The sequence below is a fragment of the Salmo salar genome, chromosome 05 (assembly GCF_965601325.2).
Source record: "Salmo salar chromosome 05, fSalSal1, whole genome shotgun sequence".
NCBI lineage: Eukaryota > Metazoa > Chordata > Actinopteri > Salmoniformes > Salmonidae > Salmo > Salmo salar.
In genome coordinates this window covers 63,966,453-63,979,831 of record NC_138295.1, presented here as the reverse complement: position 1 = coordinate 63,979,831, position 13,379 = coordinate 63,966,453, and positions in this window count along the sequence as shown.

Below are 13,379 nucleotides of genomic sequence, written 5' to 3'. Positions count from 1 at the left end.
TAAATGCTTCTGGGGCAAAGTTACAACATTCATTTCGAAGTGCATTAATTTAAATATTCAATGCTTTCCATCTATTATGATACTTAATGATGATAGTCCCTTGAATCTCTCAATCAAGTGGTTGGAGGCATGCTTTCTTCGGGGTGGGGGGCTGAGTTGGGGTGGGAATCAAATGAAATGTATTTATATAGCCCTTCTTACATCAGCTGATATCTCAAAGTGCTGTACAGAAACCCAGCCTAAAACCCCAAACAGCAAGCAATGCAGGTGTAGAAGCACGGTGGCTAGGAAAAACTCCATAGAAAGGCCAAAACCTAGGCAGAAACCTAGACAGGAACCAGGCTATGAGGGGTGGCCAGTCCTCTTCTGGCTGTGCCGGGTGGAGATTATAACAGAACATGACCAAGATGTTCAAATGTTCATAAATGACCAGCATGGTTAAATAATAATAATCACAGTTGTCGAAGGTGCAACAAGTCAGCACCTCAAGAGTAAATGTCAGTTGGCTTTTCATAGCCGATCATTGAGAGTATCTCTACCGCTCCTGCTGTCTCTAGAGAGTTGAAAACAGCAGGTCTGGGACAGGTAGCATGTCCGGTGAACAGGTCAGGGTTCCATAGCCGCAGGCAGAACAGTTGAAACTGGAGCAGCAGCATGGCCAGGTGGACTGGGGACAGCAAGGAGTCATGTCAGGTAGTCCTGAGGCATGGTCCTAGGGCTCAGGTCCTCCGAGAGAGAGATAAAAAGAAAGAGAGAAAGAGAGAATTAGAGAGAGCATACTTAAATTCACACAGGACACCGGATAAGACAGGAGAAATTCTCCAGATATAACACACTAACCCTAGCCCCCCGAGACACAAACTACTGCAGCATAAATACTGGAGGCTGAGACAGGAGGTGTCAGGAGACACTGTGGCCCCATCCGACGATACCCCCGGACAGGGCCAAACAGGAAGGATATAACCCCACCCACTTTGCCAAAGCACAGCCCCCACACCACTAGAGGGATACTTCAACCACCAACTTACCATCCTGAGATAAGACCGAGTATAGCCCACAAAGATCTCCGCCACGGCACAACCCAAGGGGGGGCGCCAACCCAGACAGGAAGACCAAGTCAGTGACTCAACCCACTCAAGTGACGCACCCCTCCTAGGGACAGCATAGAAGAACACCAATAAGCCAGTGACTCAGCCCCTGTAATAGGGTTAGAGGCAGAGAATCCCAGTGGAGAGAGGGGAACCGGCCAGGCAGAGACAGTAAGGGCGGCTCGTTGCTCCAGAGCCTTTCCGTTCATCTTCACACTCCTGGGCCAGACTACACTCAATCATAGGACCCACTGAAGAGATGGGTCTTCAGTAAAGACTTAAAGGTTGAGACCGAGTCTGCATCTTTCACATGGGTAGGCAGACCATTCCATAAAAATTGAGCTCTATAGGAGAAAGCCCTGCCTCCAGCTGTTTGCTTAGAAATTCTAGGGACAATTAGGAGGTCTGCGTCTTGTGACCGTAGCGTACGTGTAGGTATGTACGGCAGGACCAAATCAGAAAGATAGGTAGGAGCAAGCCCATGTAATGCTTTGTAGGTTAGCAGTAAAACCTTGAAATCAGCCCTTGCCTTAACAGGAAGCCAGTGTAGGGAGGCTAGCACTGGAGTAATATGATCAAATTTTGGGGTTCTAGTCAGGATTCTAGCAGCCGTATTTAGAACTAACTGAAGTTTATTTACTGCTTTATCCGGGTGGCCGGAAAGTAGAGCATTGCAGTAGTCCAACCTAACAAAAGCATGGATTAATTTTTCTGCATCATTTGTGGACAGAAAGTTTCTGATTTTTGCAATGTTACGTAGATGGAAAAAAGCTGCCCTTGAAACAATCTTGATATGTTCTTCAAAAGAGAGATCAGGGTCCAGAGTAACGCCGAGGTCCTTCACAGTTTTATTTGAGACGACTATACAACCATCAAGATTAATTGTCATATTTAACTGAAGATTTCTTTGTTTCTTGGGACCTAGAACAAGCATCTCTGTTTTGTCCGAGTTTAAAAGTAGAAAGTTCGCAGCCATCCACTTCCTTATGTCTGAAACACAGGCTTCTAGCGAGGGCAATTTTGTGGCTTCACCATGTTTCATTGAAATGTACAGCTGTGTGTCATCCGCATAGCAGTAAAATGTAACATTATGTTTTCGAATGACATCCCCAAGAGGTAAAATATATAGTGAAAACAATAGTGGTCCTAAAAAGGAACCTTGAGGAACACCGAAATGTACAGTTCATTTGTCAGAGGACAAACCATTCACAGAGACAAACTGATATCTTTCCGACATATAAGATCTAAACCAGGCCAGAACTTGTCCGTGTAGACCAATTTGGGTTTCCAATCTCTCCAAAAGAATGTGGTGATCGATGGTATCAAAAGCAGCACTAAGATCTAGGAGCACGAGGACAGATGCAGAGCCTCAGTCTGACATCATTAAAAGGTAATTTACCACCTTCACAAGTGCAGTCTCAGTGCTATGATGGGGTCTAAAACCAGACTGAAGCATTTCGTATATATTGTTTGTCTTCAGGAAGGCAGTGAGTTGCTGCGCAACAGCTTTTTCAATTTTTTTTGAGAGGAATGGAAGATTCGATATAGGCCGATAGTTTTTTATATTTTCTGGGTCAAGGTTTGGCTTTTTCCACTTTTAGTGAGTTTGGTACACATCCGGTGGATAGAGAGCCGTTTATTATGTTCAACATAGGAAGGCCAAGCACAGGAAGCAGCTCTTTCAGTAGTTTAGTTGGAATACCTGGGAAGCATGGTTTCCGGCCGGGAAGAGAGGATGAGGGCAGGTGGATGGGGACCAGAGCATGTGAGGGGAGTTGAATGGTTGGAAATCTCTCTCATGGGGCGGTGACTTTGAGTTCATTTTTAGAATTCATTTTTATAAACATGAGTTTGGCCACTCTGTGGCTTCAGGCTCATGCGATGGTGCCTGGAGAGCCGGCCCACAGCGGAGAATATCCTCTCCACACTTGCAGAGCCACTGGGGATGCTAAACACCCTTTTGGCCACTCTTGCCAGTCTAGGCAGAGATGCAGAGTTTGTATTTATTTTTCGAAAGGATTTTAGGCAAAATAACCTAATCAAAACAAAAGGTCCTTGAACGTGGGAATATGCCAGGCCTATTGGGCCAAAATCAAAGATGGCCTATTGTGTAGATAATAAAATAAAAATGAACAAAATGTTTAATGAGATCTGATTTTTAGTTTATAAATACTTTGCTACAATGACACACTTAGTTATCTACCCACCTTGTTCCTTTATTTTAGCATGTGCACGTATCATGCTGTTGGGATCTATTTCAATGTAAATAGTCCGGGTGGCCATTTTATTAATTATTCAGCAGTCTTATGGCTTGGGGGTAAATGCTGCTAAGGAGCCATTTGGACCTAGACTTGGCGCTCCGGTACCGCTTGCCGTGCGGCAGCAGAGAGAACAGTCTACAATTTGGGTGACTGGAGTCTTCGACAATTTTTTGGGCCTTCCTCTGACACCGCCTAGTATATAGGTCCTGGATGGCAGGAAGCTTGGCCCCAGTGATGTACTGGGCTGTACGCACTACCCTCTGTAGCGCCTTACGGTCGGATGCTGAGCAGTTGCCATACCAGGCGGGGATGCAACCGGTCAGGATGCTCTCGATGGGGCAGCTGTAGAACTTTTTGAGGATCTGGGGACACATGCCAAATCTTCTCAGTCTCCTGAGGGTGAAAAGGTGTTGTCGTGCCCTCTTCATGACTGGCTTGGTGTGTTTGTACCCAACAGTGATTGAGAAGTGATCATGTTATCAATGTTCTATGAATAATGAACCTTTCCTGCATTTCAAGAACAAGACGTTTCATTCTGTACTACTGAGTGAATACAATTGACTGTAATTGACGTACAGACAGAGTGTACTGTTCTTCTTATCCATGTGCGTCCCAAATGGCCCCCTATTTCCTTTATATTGAGCAAAGTAATACACTATATATGGAGTAAGGTGCCATTTGGCACACAGGCCATGTTTCATCTCCAGCTTTAATACCTCAAAACACTAATCCACTGTGTTGCTAGTCCAAGTGGCACAACATCAAAGCACTTTAATTACTGTTCTATTTTTCACACTTTCTCCACTAATATCTTAGTTGCCATATTTGATCATTAGGGCTTTTTTTAAACACAGTGGTCGGTCTACATTTTGTAAATATTGAACTACTGTGTTTCATCTGCATCTTCTTCGCTACTTCAGTGGCTTTCCATCTTTTCTCACCATGTTAGCTAAAATATGGTTATTATTAGCACTGTAGTTGTATTTGTTAAGATGACTTCTTCTTGTTTTTCATTTATTGACCCATGCTGTTGTCAGATAAAATGTCAGAGAGAGAGAGAGAGAGAGAGAGAGGGAGAGAGACCAATCTGGTCAACAAATTCAGAACTCACGTGGTCTTAAAATATTATCCAGTGTTAAGACAATTAGATCCGGAAGGTTGGAGTTAAGATCAGAATGAATGGTGGATTGGTCGCTGTAGGTGAAAGAAAGAAGAGCACTTGAGGAAATTAGGAATATGCTGTATGTATAATTATTTAACTACAGGTACCATAGATGTGAGTGAAAAAAACTGTAAGTAAACGTAGAAGTATTGTTGTCTGTTAGTTTACTCCAATCAGGGTAGGGATGGTAGGGCAGGAAAGGAAAGATGAAGAAAAAAGATTAGATCCTTCATACAGTATCTCCCTATGATCAGATAATGGTTGGCACCTTAACCCTGAGAATCTGCAGTACACAGATGTTAAACAGGGTTGTGTCCTAAATAGCACACTATTTCCTATAAGCCCTACATAGGAAATAGTGTGCCATTAAGGATACGGACTTAGTCGTATCATTATAATGCATAGCTAGGTGAGTCCTCATCATGGTGGATGTGTCGTGAGTAAGAGAGTCTCTGGTCTGGTGTCTTGTCAACCCCGCTATGTCAGACAAACACGCACAGTGGCGGATTTAAGTATAGGCGACATGGCCCAGGGTGGCATCTTGCCGGGGGCGGCACAGGGCGCCCGCACCAAAAAATTAGGAATGGTGACATTTGCGCGATCTGTTTTCTATCGCTCATTTGCACGTCACGTCAATGATATCATGTCACGGTGTGGGACTGTGGGTCAATTAACCTTGTCGGAGTGGGCGCCCTGATTCTAGTTTGGGAGCTAGACAGGCTACTGCCTGGGAAGGTCTCCCACTCAGAAGTACGAGATGGGGAGGGGGGCGGGGGTAGGTTGACCTCAGGTCTCCCAACTGGAAGCCTGAGGTAGGGGGAGCGGGGGAATTGATCAAATAGAGCACCTCTAACTTTGTATAGTACTAATGCAATTAGTAAAATCAGTCACACTACGAAATGATACCAAATATTCATTCATAATACTGTGAATATATAGTTTCACAGACATATTGTTGCATTTTTTTCTGGTTTGTGCGAAATGGTTAAGAATAATATAAAACCAGTCAGCACACCACCAAGGTGAATTGGTTTAGTCTTGACTCTTGGTTGACAGTGTTGGGGGATGGGTAATGTATTGCTGCTCGAGTGCCAAATCAACACAAATTTGTTTCTATTTGTCTTTGCTACTTCTTTTTGATATTTATTTGTGTTATTTTTATATATATTTTTATACTTATATAGTTTTAAATGTTAGGATTATTTATTTGTGTTGTTCCAAATGTCTGAATAAAAATTACAGTTACAGGGGGTTCGCCCAGGGAGCCATACAAGCTAGAACCGCCACTGAACACGCATACACATTCTTAAGGGAGGAGCACAGCACAGTACTCTCCATGCATAATTGAAGTAACAGGAGACAGGTCAGGGCTAGCATGCTATGAAAACTCAACATTACACGAGGAGAAAATCATCTCCCAGCTACAATGTTATTCATCATGACAGACTGACCCTCTGTGTGTGGAGCGGTAGTGTATCGCTAATCCATTTCTTTGTTACTGCAGGGGGAATAGTCATCGTTACATAGCCAATGCGTATGAATTGGGGACAGAATACAGGTTGTTTCAGAGAAGAATATCTCACAATAAGATGGAAAACTACTTTGTAAGGTATAAAGAGGCTGAGCAAACAAAAACAATTATAAAATATCTCTAAAAGAGATGAGTCACAAATTGCATTCTTTGATTGTGTTCAATCTAAATTCTCTCACTTTGGAGGCTATTACAGCGTTTTATCCATGCTACCTATTCTATTAAAAATAGAAAACTATTCAATAGAACACCCAGCCACTGAACCAACTCAGCTGTAGAAAAATCTGATGAAGATAATGAAAGACTGTCTTTTCTCTGCGATATGGAATGGAATGGGACACTAAAGTGTTTCCAATATAGTGCACTACATTTGATCACGGCCCTGGTCAAAACAAGGGCACTATTTACAATAATAATATTAATAATAATATTTTTGAGGGTGTTTATATTTGTCCTGTTACACACAACCCACTGGGCACACACTGGTTGAATCAATGTTGTGTCCACGTCATTTCAAGGAAATTACATTGAACCAACGTGGAATAGACGTTGAATTGATGTCTGTGTCCAGTGGGAGGTGTGTCATGGAAATATGGTTCTTGCATATCCCAACTCCCCCCTGAGACACTGCAGGAATTGGGGTCACGGCCAGGGTCATAAGGGTCACTTATTATAAGAGCTAACCTGATCATTGGTAAAACATTTATGGCATGCTACGTGCAAAAAAAAATGTTTAGTGCCTGAAGTGACTTCATAATATCTACAGATTTAAGTAGTCTCTTTCTCAAAAAAATATTAAAAGCTTCAGACAGTAATACTCCCAATCCATGTGGAAAGATTTAATTGGATCACAGATATTGAGGAATAGTGATTGAGTTTGCTCCCTGAAATCACATTCATGTTGATTCCATATCGTTCCAACATGAGAGGAAACGCCTGAATCTGAATGATAACCGTTAGATCTCTAAATTCTGTCTTTTCTTGTTAAATAAAGTTGTGCACTTTTTCAATTAATCACGATAAGAGGAGTGTTATCATATTTTCTTGTCAGTTTGATGTAAATGTACAGAAAGGATGATTGTCAGTGCTTCTACTATACAGTGAGGGGGAAAAGTATTTGATCCCCTGCTGATTTTGTATATTTGCCCACTGACAAAGAAATGATCAGTCTATAATTTTAATGGTAGGTTTATTTGAACAGTGAGAGACAGAATAACAACAAAAAAATCCAGAAAAACGCATGTCAAAAATGTTATAAATTGATTTGCATTTTAATGAGGGAAATAAGTATTTGACCCCCTCTCAATCAGAAAGATTTCTGGCTCCCAGGTGTCTTTTATACAGGTAATGAGCTGAGATTAGGAGCACACTCTTAAAGGGAGTGCTCCTAATCTCAGTTTGTTACCTGTATAAAAGACACCTACCTGTCCACAGAAGCAATCAATCAATCAGATTCCAAACTCTCCACCATGGCCAAGACCAAAGAGCTCTCCAAGGATGTCAGGGACAAGATTGTAGACCTACACAAGGCTGGAATGGGCTACAAGACCATCGCCAAGCAGCTTGGTGAGAAGGTGACAACAGTTGGTGTGATTATTCGCAAATGGAAGAAACACAAAAGAACTGTCAATCTCCCCCGGCCTGGGGCTCCATGCAAGATCTCACCTCGTGGAGTTGCAATGATCATGAGAACGATGAGGAATCAGCCCAGAACTACATGGGAGGATCTTGTCAATGATCTCAAGGCAGCTGGGACCATAGTCACCAAGAAAACAATTGGTAACACACTACGCCGTGAAGAACTGAAATCCTGCAGCGCCCGCAAGGTCCCCCTGCTCAAGAAAGCACATATACATGCCCGTCTGAAGTTTGCCAATGAACATCTGAATGATTCAGAGGACAACTGGGTGAAAATGGTGTGGTCAGATGAGACCAAAACAGAGCTCTTTGGCATCAACTCAACTCGCCGTGTTTGGAGGAGGAGGAATGCTGCCTATGACCCCAAGAATACCATCCCCACCGTCAAACATGGAGGTGGAAACATTATGCTTTAGGGGTGTTTTTCTGCTAAGGGGACAGGACAACTTCACCGCATCAAAGGGACGATGGACGGGGCCATGTACCGTCAAATCTTGGGTGAGAACCTCCTTCCCTCAGCCAGGGCATTGAAAATGGGTCGTGGATGGGTATTCCAGCATGACAATGACCCAAAACAAACGGCCAAGGCAACAAAGGAGTGGCTCAAGAAGAAGCACATTAAGGTCCTGGAGTGGCCTAGCCAGTCTCCAGACCTTAATCCCATAGAAAATCTGTGGAGGGAGCTGAAGGTTCGAGTTGCCAAACGTCAGCCTCGAAACCTTAATGACTTGGAGAAGATCTGCAAAGAGGAGTGGGACAAAATCCCTCCTGAGATGTGTGCAAACCTGGTGGCCAACTACAACAAACGTCTGACCTCTGTGATTGCCAACAAGGGTTTTGCCACCAAGTACTAAGTCATGTTTTGCAGAGGGGTCAAATACTTATTTCCCTCAATAAAATGCGAATCATTTTATAACATTTCTGACACGTATTTTTCTGGATTGTTTTGTTGTTATTCTGTCTCTCACTGTTCAAATAAACCTACCATTAAAATTATAGACTGATCATTTCTTTGTCAGTGGGCAAACGTACAAAATCAGCAGGGGATCAAATACTTTTTTCCCTCGCTGTAAATCATGATTATTCCAACAGTGCAGAGCTTTAGGCTCAGCTCATTTTATAATCTCCTCGTCCCCCCTGAAATCTTCCCTTGATTGGTAGTCCATTCCCTGCATGCTCTTATTACTGCTACCCAGACATGAATAAAAGGCTGTTTACACATTTGCTGTCATCTTCAGCTTTTGAAATGTTCTTGACAGACGTTAATGTACCACAAATAAACCCTAGTAGAGTGCTTGTGTAAGAAGTGGTCCAGAACCATGCTTGCCTGATGACTAACCTTGCCAGAGATTTGAGGACTCGTATTAGCTCCCGTGAGCTAATGCCTAGGCTTCAGCTCAGCGGGCTAACTCAGTGTTGATGCTCAGAGGACTTGCCACTTACCAGTTAATTTGCATGTAAATGTTAAAGTTAATCATTGCAGATAGACATGGCCCTGAGCCACCTGTACCTCCCTCTTCAATCTGACTCATCCTCTGCCATTGGGCCACTTTGTCATTTGGCCTCAGATAAGAGCAACATTTTAATGGTTTTAAAAAAGCAATGACCTCCACTTCTCATCTCTGATCTTCAACTGGCAATCATTATTTATTGTCCTCTTTTATTATTTTCAATCTCCTCCGTCATGTCTTATTTTTCTATGATCTGTTTGCCAATGAGTATGTATAAGCCTTTCCACAAAAGTGGCATTTTAGTGGATCTATTTACCAAAACTAACATTTAGTCTTTTAGGGGAGAAAAAACACACCATCAGACGTAACAGAAATAAGGCACAGCCTTCAACCAAATGGAATGAACTGTGTTTTCAAGCTTAGTCAAGCTTAGTCCTCACAACAGAAGTCTCCAACGTGTTTCCTGAGCTTGTAATTCTTTTTATGGAAACCTTTCAATTAATCATAACTAGGGGATTAACTGTCATAAACACAGATATTGTGATTACACACACACACACAGAGAGAGAGAGAGAGAGAGAGAGAGAGAGAGAGAGAGAGAGGAGAGAGAGAGAGAGAGAGAGAGAGAGAGAGAGAGAGAGAGAGAGAGAGATGCTTTGAGGTAATTATACTATTTTCTGGCTCTTGGTTTTTTCCAATGGTCTTTGCTTTGTCCCTCACTTAGACTTTTAACAGACTCCACTCTCTCTCTTTGCATTGGGGGATTTAGTATTGGCACACCACCACGTCTTATTGATGATGATGTCTTTTGGCTTGTTCCCTCGGCATGGAGGTGAAGATGGAGAGATGAGGAAAAGGTCATGCTGGAACAGAGGGAACGAAAGGAAAGGAAGGGAAAGCAAAAGGAAAGCAAATGAAAGGAAAGAATAGCAAGAAAAGGGAAAGGAAAAACCTCATTCCCTTTCTATTATTCCAGGTACAGCTAAAGTTCACACCCCTTGACTTTTTCCACATTTTATTGTGTTACAGCCTGAATTTAACATTTATTAAATTGATATGTTGTGTCACTGGCCACAATGTGGAATAATGTTTTTAGAAATGTTTGCAAATTCTTTAAAAATGAAAACTGAAAAGTCTTGAGTCAGTAAGTATTCAATCCCTTTTATTATGACAAGCCTAAATAAATTCAGGAATAAAAAGGTGCTTAATAACAAGTCACATAATAAGTTGCATGGACTCACTCTGTGAGCAATAATAGTGTTTAACATGATTTTTTAATGATTACCTCTTCTCTTTACCCACACATACAATTATCTGTAAGGTCCCTCAGTCGAGCAGTGGATTTCGAACACAGATTCAACCACAAAGACCAAGGAGGTTTTGAAATGATTTGCATAGAAGGGCACCTATTGGTAAAAATATAAAAGCAGACATTGAATATCCCTTTGAGTATGGTGAAGTTATTAATTTCACTTTGGATGGTGTATCAATACACCCAGTCACTACAAAGAGACATGCGTCCTTCCTAACTCAGTTGCCGGAGAAGAAGGAAACCTCTCAGGGGTTTCACCAGTCACAATGGTGACTTTAAAATAGTTACAGAGTTTAATGGCTGTGATAAGAGACAACTGATGATGGATCAACAACATTGTAGTTACTCCACAATACTACCCTAAATGACAGAATAAAAAAAAGGAAGCTTGCACAGAATGAAAAATATTCCTAAACATGCATCCTGTTTGTGGCAAATAAATTAACTTCATGTCCTGAATACAAAGCGTTATGTTTGGGGCAAATCCAACACAACAAATCACTGAGTACACTCTTTATATTTTCATGCATGGTGGTGGCTGCATCATGTTATGGGTATGCTTGTCATTGGCAAGGACTAGGGAGTTTTTTTAGGATAAAAATAAATGGAATAGAGCTGAGCACAGGCAAAATCCTAGAGGAAAACATGGTTCAGACTGCTTTCCACCAGACACTGGGAGACAAATTCACCTTTTAGCAGGACAATAACCTAGTTGCTTACCAAGACAACATTGAATGTTCCTAAGTGGCCTAGTTACAGTTTTGACTTAAATCATCTTGAAAATCTATGGCAAGACTTGGAAATGACTGTCTAGCAATGATCACCAACCAACTTGACAGAGCTTGTAGAATTTTTTAATAATAATGTGCAACTATTGAACAATAAAGGTGTGCAAAGATCTTAGAAACTTACCCAGAAAGACTCCCAGCTGTAATCGCTGCCAAAGGTGATTCTAACATAAGTATTTACTCAGTGGTGTGAATACTTATATGAATGAGATATTTCTGAATTTAATTTCCAATAAATGTTCAAACATTTCTAAAACATATTTTTACTTTGTCATTATGGGGAATTGTGTGTATATGGGTGAGAAAAACAATCAATTTAATCAATTTTGACACAACAAAATGTGGAATAAGTCAAGGGATATAAATACTTTGTGAGGAAATGTACCCAAGGCTCTCTCAAGTCGGAGACTGTCTGTGATAATAATGAGATAATCTTTACGGCTCCTCTCTCAGGTATGTTGCTGTAATGATGAAAGGTGCATTGCCATAGCATCATTTACAGCACCTTCTTCAGGCTGGTCTCAGGTGTTCTGCTAATGAACATGTCAACATGCATGTTTTTGAAACTTCTCAGGTGTGCTGTGGGAAAATATCAGGTGTGGAAATGAAAACCAACTCAAGCTTTCAATATCAAGTCCTGAACATGGTTTGCACATAAACCAAACCAGGCCACAAAGTGTTAATTGCACTACTTCTGCTATACAATTGTTAGCAGCATATTTTGTCAAAATAACCTTGAGTTTACTATGAGGATATTATTGTGATATTACAGAGGAAATGTATTGTATACTGCAGCACTACATTATGTTGTGTGCTAAATCCCCAAAGTCACCTTAAAACCTGTTGGGGGTAGGGGGCAGTATTTGCATGGCCGGATAAAAAACATACCCGATTTAAACTGTTTACTACTCTTGCCCAGAAACGAGAATATGCATATAATTAGTAGATTTGGATAGAAAACACTCTAACGTTTCTAAAACTGTTTGAATGGTGTCTGTGAGTATAACAGAACTCATATGGCAGTCAAAACCCTGAGACAAATCCTAACAGGAAGTGGAAATCTGATGTGTGGAATCACTTCAAGCCTTTGCCATTGAAACACACAGTGAGTTAGGATTCATTTTTCACTTCCCAAGGCTTCCACTAGATGTCAACAGTCTTTACAAAGTGGTTTGAGTGTTCTCCTGTAAAAACTGACCGAACGAGAAGGCTGTAAACTAGGTCACAGGCGGATGGCCATGTCTACTATGACGCGCATGCGTGTGGGGACCCTTTCTTTCCAAAACGTTTTATAAGACAATGCAATCGTCCGCCTTGAATATTATTGAAGTTCTGATTGAAAAAGGCCTTAAAGATTTATGCTATACAACGTTTGACATGTTTGAACGAACGTAAATATAATTTTTTTTGCTCTTTCGTGGCGACAAGTCCCGCGCGCTTCGGTACATTTTGAGTAGCCTACAGAACGCGCTAACAAGGAGCTATTGGGACATAAATTATTAACTTTTTCGAACAAAACTACATTTGTTGTGGACCTGGGAATCCTGGAAGTGCCTTCTGATGAAGATAATCAAAGGTAAGTGAATATTTACAATAATATATTTGATTTTAGATGGTTCCAAGATGGCGCTAACCTGTATCGCCTTGCCTATTTTTCTGAGCATAGCACCTCGTTTATTGCAAAGTGTGATTTCCCAGTAAAGTTATTTTGAAATCTGGCAATGCGGTTGCATTCACGAGATGTTAATCTATAATTCTTTGAATGACAATATTATAATTTACCAATGTTTTCGAATAGTAATTTTGTAAATTGTAGCATTGATTCACCGGCAGCATTTGAGGGAAAATGTTTTCTGAATTTCACCGCCACTGTAAAATTCTGTTTTTGGATATAAATATGAACTTGATAGAACAAAAAATGCATGTATTGTCTAACATAATGTCCTAGGAGTGTCATCTGATGAAGATTGTCAAAGGTTAGCATTAGCATCATTTTAGCTGGTTTTCTGCTTTTGGTGACGCCTGTCTTTGCATTGAAAATAGCTGTGTGTAATGTTTTGTCAATGTACTGTCCCAACATAATCTAACTTTATGCTTTCGCCGTAAAGCCTTTTTGAAATCGGACAACGTGGTTAGATTAAGGAGATG